This window comes from Lathyrus oleraceus, chromosome 2, assembly GCF_024323335.1.
Source record: "Lathyrus oleraceus cultivar Zhongwan6 chromosome 2, CAAS_Psat_ZW6_1.0, whole genome shotgun sequence".
Classification (NCBI taxonomy): Eukaryota; Viridiplantae; Streptophyta; class Magnoliopsida; order Fabales; family Fabaceae; genus Lathyrus; species Lathyrus oleraceus.
Window position 1 is genome coordinate 216,030,217 of NC_066580.1, and position 7,199 is coordinate 216,037,415.

A 7,199-nucleotide genomic window follows, 5' to 3' on the forward strand; every position below is an offset into this window, starting at 1 on the left:
TGTTGTGTTATTACTATGTTTCTCTTTGTTTTCAGGTTTTTACTTTAATCAGAGCCCCAATCGAGAAAAGGAGTGAAAATGAGCTAAAAAGACTAAAATTCAGCATTTTGCACTTGTGGCTCCCACTGTGGCTGGCGCCATAGGACCAGCCATGACGTGTCACAACTCAACTTCCCTCAACTGCCACGTTCCCCACCACTTCCACTAAGGCGCCACAATTTAGCCTTATGGCGGGCAACATGGACTTGTGGCGGGCGCCACAAGAAGAAAAGTTTTCCCTCCCATTTTCAAACTGAAGGGCATCCTTGTCATTTCCATCATTTTACTTGCCTATAAATACAGGCTCGTTTTCATTTGTTTAATCATCCAAACTTAGAGCAGATGCAAACTTAGAGCAAACTTAGTTTCACTTAGGCATATATTCAGTATTTTAAAGTGGTAATCGCTTCGCATTGGGGTGTTACCACAATTGTGTAATCAAGTATGTGATCGAGTTTGTAATCGAGTTTGGAGCACTTTGGAAGGAAGTTAATCCTGCCGCCATTTTCATTTCCGCTTAGCGTTTTATTCAACCCTCCGATTGGAGCAGGTTTTTATTGCCTTACCTTTATCTACTTTACTTTCTCGCACTGTCTTTACTTTATTTATTTCTCGCACTGTCTTTACTTTATTTATTTCTTGCACTCGCTTTACTTTATTTATTTCTCGCACTCGCTTTACTTTATTTATTTCTCGCACTCGCTTTACTTTTATTTATTTTCCGCACTCGCACTACTTTTATTTACTTTCCGCACCCGCACTACTTTCATTTATTTTCCGCACTCGCACTACTTTTATTTATTTTCCGCACTCGCACTACTTTTATTTACTTTCCGCACTCGCACTACTTTTATTTAAATTAAATGCACCTTTACTTTACCATGTCTAACTAAACCTATAAGGTTAGAATGTAAGGATCGTAATTGAACCGATAATCCGTACAATTGTTCGTAGAAACACTTAAGGGCTATTTTGACTTTCAACTTAAGTTTTCCCGCACTTAATTTTCGTTGGGTAAGATCGAAAGCCATCCAACGTCTATTTAAACTTAATTGTTTTTAACTATTTCAAATACAGTGAAAGCGCTTTGTCTAGTTCATTAGGAGTTTTTAACTTAAAAAGAAAAGAGATTTTAAAACTATTTTCTGACGCGTTTATAAGTTTAGAGTCTGGTTCGTGAGAACCTCTTTTGGTTAAGAAATCCAGGTTAAAATACTTTTCAACTTAGTCAAGATACTATATTTCTTAAAAATAGGTTTACTACTCTAACGCAATGCGCGCCTTTTTATAAGTGACAATAAGAGGGTTTGATTAGGGAGTACAACTCGGTTCTAAATACGCGAAAGCGACAGTTCCTGTTAAATTGGTTCTTTTCAAAGTAGGAAACACTGCCCATAAGTAGTTCTATTAGCAAGTACTTGGATTATTAATTGATTATGTGAATTACATTCGAGTTTGTCTTTATTAATTAAACTTTATTCAACACTTTACTTTTCATTGCACACTCTAAAAACACCTATTTTGATTGCCTTTGATAAACACCATAACAATAGATAACGATAGATTGACACTTGGTCCCTGTGGATTCGACAATCTTTTATATTACTCTGACGCGTTCGTATACTTGCGAAAAGTACGCATCAAGTTTTTGGCGCCGTTGCTGGGGACCAATTTCGTCAAATTTCATACCCTGTTGTTATACCGTTTAGACTTAGGTTATTACCCGCCGGTCAATGCGAAGAACTCGTAGCACCGGAAGCTTAGTATACCCTTTGGTGGAACCTGAACGTTACGCTCGCACACGTTTATTCTTTCATAGGATTAGGAGAGCTATGGCCGAAGATCAAAACCAAAGACCTCTTAAGGACTTCGCCCAACCATCCAACGAAGAACCTAGTTCTAGTATAGTAAACCCAACCATCCCAGCTAATAATTTCGAACTTAAACCCTCCCTGTTGCAACTAGTGCAACAGAGACAATTCGTATGTCTCGCTACTGAGAACCCAAACCAACATTTAAAAATCTTTCTCCAATTAGCAGACACTTTTAAAACCAATGGAGCTTCTCCTGAGGCAATCCGTTTAAGATTATTCCCTTTTTCCCTCAGAGATAAAGCCCTATCATGGTTAGATTCCCTTCCACCCAATTCCATTACGACTTGGGATAACCTTAGAAGAGTTTTCCTTGCTAGATACTTTCCCCCAAGTAAGACCGCCATTCTTCGAAACCATATAACTAGATTTACCCAGAACCAAGGATAATCGTTGTTCGAAGCTTGGGAGAGATATAAAGAGTTGTTAAGAGCATGCCCACATCATGGTTTAGAAAATTGGTTAATCATTCAGACCTTCTATAATGGACTTCACTATAACACTAAGATGACCATCGATGCTGCCGCAGGCGGTGCGCTGATGAATAAAACTTATCCTGAAGCTAGTGCCCTCATCGAAGATATGGCTCAAAACCATCAATCATGGGGAGTCGAGCAAGCGACAGTTGATAAGAAGGAAGCCCAAGGAGGAGTGCATAAACTAAGCTTTATAGACATGATGCAAGCCAAGAAAGTTCTGAAGGTAGTGTCGTCATCGAAGTTATGAAACTTACAAAATCCCCTTTTCTTTTTATGTTCTAAAGGGGGATCCTTTAAACCCTGAGGAATAATAATTTGACCATCTTTAACTAACAAATCAAATATCTCGTCACATTTAGACACATCGAAAGTGTAAGTTTTAGCAACGTATTTATATGTTTTTTCTTCTTCGATGGGACTTTTCCCGTTTGATGGTTTCAATAATCTACATATGTAAAGAGGTCTTGGCTTAAGTTTATCCACCTTGACCTCGCTTTAGTCGACAAGATCTTCATCATTAGAAAAGTATTCATCAACTGATATATAATACACTTTCTCTTTCTTATGGTATCTACCAGTTTTGGTCTTTTAGGCTTTCAAGTGTTAGATCTATTGAACCCTATCATCTAATTGAGCCATATCCCTTAGATAATGTGTGCCTAACTTCTTCCTGATAGAATAGTCTAGACCATCTGCAGCTATTTCGACTAATTCATGCTCATGGACTTGAGTAAAGCATCTAGCCTTTAAAAGTCTAAAATTGTTGAGGTATTAATCGAATGACTCAGCAGTCTTTCCTTTGATGTTGGCTAGTTCTTTCAAACTTATTTTCGACTGTCCCATGTAGAAATGTTCATGGAACAACCTCTTTAAAGTCTAAACCAAGTGAACACATTCTCTATGAGAGAACTTGGAAAGTATTTCAACTTCAAATCCTCAATGTTTGCTATATCGTCGGCTTTGGTTTGATATCAACAGCATGTTCAACGGTAGACTCTTCAGTGTCCCCGGCAAACTTGGTGAATTTTGGAACCTTCCATCCCCTAGGTAATTTTGTTTATAAAACAAAATCTGGTAAGGGAGAAGAATACGTTGCCCTTTGTAGGCCTGGGTTTATCCCGTTTCGAACTATGATTCGTTTGATAATAGTTGTCATACCCCAATTTTGTCCGGACATATTTAAATTTTCATAGCATTGATCTCATTTTTATTTTTGCATCATATGCATAGCATGACATACATTCCATCATGAAGAATACCCAAAACGTCAGTCAGAATGAATTTATTGAAAATACAGACCAATCGGTTGAATCATTAAACTTTGAAGAAACGCTGTTTTTTTTAATAATATTTCGTACTGTTTATTTTAGAGTGTCCGATCTAGTTTTTTGAGTGAATTAGCATCTGATTTTTATGCATATTTAATTGTTTTTTTTTCATGCTAATATTTTTAAATTAAATAACTAGAGTTTTATTTAAAATTGATCAAGATTTTAATAAACATTTTCCTTTAATAATAATTTATAATAATTGTTTTTAAGGGAATATGACAGCTATTTTAAATCTCTCACTCAATAACCAACCAATTTCACTAAAAACAAAAAAATCTCATATCTCTCTCTCCTCACACTCACGTGAAACTCTCTCTCAATTCCTCCTCATTTCTTCCTCACACCACGTGTCCCCCCACTCTCCTGATCTCACAAATCCCACTCACAAACAGACACTCACTCCTCTCTCGCCACCTCACCCTCTCTCTCTACTCATTAATAAACACCTCACCTTTTACTCACTCATCACTCTCTGAAAAATTCCCCACACGCGCCTCTCATCACCTTCATTCTCTCACTCTCAAATCCTCACATAACTCACTTCATCATTTCCGCCGTCAACACCAACACCTTCATCCACCCTCACACCTCTCCACCAATCTCCTTCAACCTCTTCAATCTCTACCCTCACCACCATCGTGAATCTCATCTAACACCACCACCGCTCCAACCCAAAACATCCACCATCTTCCTCATCCAACCCTTTCGCAGCGACCCACAACACCATCAATCGTCTCCATAACCACAATCCACCGCGGTAACCACCTTCGCCGTCCACTCCAAAACAACCACAAACCCTTCGTTCCCATCTTCTCCACCTCCGTCTCACAAACACGCCTCCACTAATTCTTCAACCACCATCAAAACCCTAATCGCGACCTCCATCTCCACCTACATCCAAATCCACCGTCAAAATCATCTCACCGCCACCACCAAATGCCCAACCTCCATCGTCGTTAAACCACACCTCTCCCCACTGTCCATCCAAACCTCCACTCCACCGATCTCCTTCAACCTTTACACAAACCCATTTTCGACCGACGAACCTTCACTTCGCTTCCACAGAGCTTGCCATTTGCTCCGTGATTCATCGCCGAAACAACTCCAAAGCGCAACCCTAGAACATACTCCTTTGAATGTAAAAAGATCTTCGTACTGAGTGATAACTCAAGGTTCTGCAGTAGATCGATGAGGATCATATGTTCGTTCCACTTGCCAACACCTAGTTTTCTTGGTCTGTGGGAGGACCGAAGATCCAAAAGGCATATTTGATTTTCCAGTCGCTCACACAAAGATGTTAAGGATCCAGAAACATTGGTCGATCTAGTTCAGCAAAAGGAAGCTTCGAAGGAGTGAAGGCGATAACTCCACAATAGTAAGAGCTAGCAGCAACAACAAACCCAAACAGCATCATCGATGAGGCAATAATCAGTAACGTTTCGGTTGTAGATCACGTTTGAATTTCTATTTGGATATACTGTTTTGGGTGTTTGTCATTGATAATATAAGGATTGAAAACCAACTTGACTGATGCATCATTTACTGCTTGAAATTAGGTTTCATGAACAATTTGATGGTCGTGTAGTGTTGTAGGTATTCATCGTACCGTTTTAATTCCAAATTAGCCATATCATAGCTGTGGATTCGACTGTATTTTTATCAGATAATTATCACTCATCTTCAGGGTTATTGGTGTAGCATTGTATGATTGGGTTGCATGTTTGGGTTAATTCCATTTCCATTCCAATTGCTCATCAGATAAGGGTTTTACTTATGGTAATTTCTGAACTGTTTTCGAGTGAATGATGTTTGGGAAGATGAACGAGACTGGTTTCTTGTTGTTAATTACTATTTATTTACTAATTGTAAATTCTATTCTATTTTGGAAGATTGGTTTCTCTTTTAACAGTGGATTTTGTTTCTAAGTGGATATTTGTGGATATTTGTTTATAAGAGTTTGTGTTGCATCATATCGAACCCTCATATGTAGCTTCGGCGTCGAGTGTGAATTCTTATGCCGATGGATTACTCATGTGACATAGTGATACAGCATTCCAGACATTAGTTCACTTGTATAACCATTGTTATGACCCATTTTTATATTCAAGTTCGAATTACTCTTGTAAATATAAAATAATAATTGCATTTTATTTTGTCGCGTGCAAAATTCATTTAATGGATTGACACGCATATGTCAAGATACAATAAATCAATAGTATATTTTTCATCGCGTTTGGATTTCTCGAGTAACACCGATCATTGTTATCTCGAACAAACCGGTTTGAGCACACCGATTCAGTTTTGTAAATCAACATTGTTACTTATCTTCATTTGTTTCTTAAAAGTTATAATTAATGGAATTTTTTTTATTAATTCATTTTGATCTTAATTAACTTAATTATTTGAGATAATTAAATAATTTTGATAATTGATCTTAATTAATTCAATTAATTGACTTAGCCAAAGGTTGATCTTTTTCTTTTCCACCATCTTTTCATAATAAACAAATTCAATTTCAATTCATCATCAACACAAATCAATTTCAAAAAGCACAAATCATACAATTCTCGATTTAACATCGAGCCCACTTTCAAATACCCTTGTAAGTCGATCGCTTTTATGCATCGCCATCAACCTCACATAACTTACTCTTGGGCTTTCTTACAATGAGACCTATTTGATTATTGATTAATCGAGTAGATGAATAATACACTAAATAAAATTCATTTCATTCATAAACACAAATTCAAATCATTTTTCCCAAACCATTCAATTTCAAAAGGATTTTTTTCTCTTAAACATAAATTTTGGGATGAAAAAGATATAGGAGGCGTTCGCCTCACTATTTCTCAATTACTCGAATAATTGGCGTACGCCATATTGCGCGAGTTCCTGTCATCCGATTAAATCTTAAATCACACAATTTCAAATCACTTTTCAAAATCAAATATAATTTTTAAATTCAAATTATTTTCAAACCATAACATTTCAAATCATTTCTTTTAAATTAACTATAAATTCTACAACCATTTAATTCTAAAATTTTCAGATAATAAAAGGATAGGAGGCGTACGTCTCACTATCTTTCGATTATTCGAATAATTGGCGTACGCCACATTGCTCGAATCTTCGTCATCAACTTAAAACCACAATCACCTTAGATCAAATCCAGTTTCAAAATAAACAACTTAAACTTCAATAGAGAATGGGAGGCGTACGCCTCATCATTCCTTGATTATTTGCATAATTGGCATACGCCACATTGCTCAAATCATCGACTTTCCAAACATACCAAATCCAAACCTACCAATTCAAACTCAAACTATTTTCGCAAATCAAATACAACATCTAAGAACATATCTTTTACAATTTAAACTTCGGATGACAACAGATGGGAGGCGTTCGCCTCGCCATCTCTCGATTATTTGAATAATTGGCGTACGCCATATTGCACAAATTATCGACTTCTAACTAAAACA

At 36.9% G+C, this 7,199-nt stretch overlaps 1 non-coding gene across 1 annotated transcript; it reads right to left on the bottom strand.

Moving 5' to 3' along the window:
• Positions 1-2,255: 2,255 nt before the first annotated feature.
• LOC127124904 (small nucleolar RNA R71) lies at positions 2,256-2,362 on the bottom strand. Its single transcript, XR_007804380.1, has one exon. It is a non-coding gene; the product is annotated as a small nucleolar RNA R71 (small nucleolar RNA).
• Between the last annotated feature and the right edge of the window lie 4,837 nt (positions 2,363-7,199).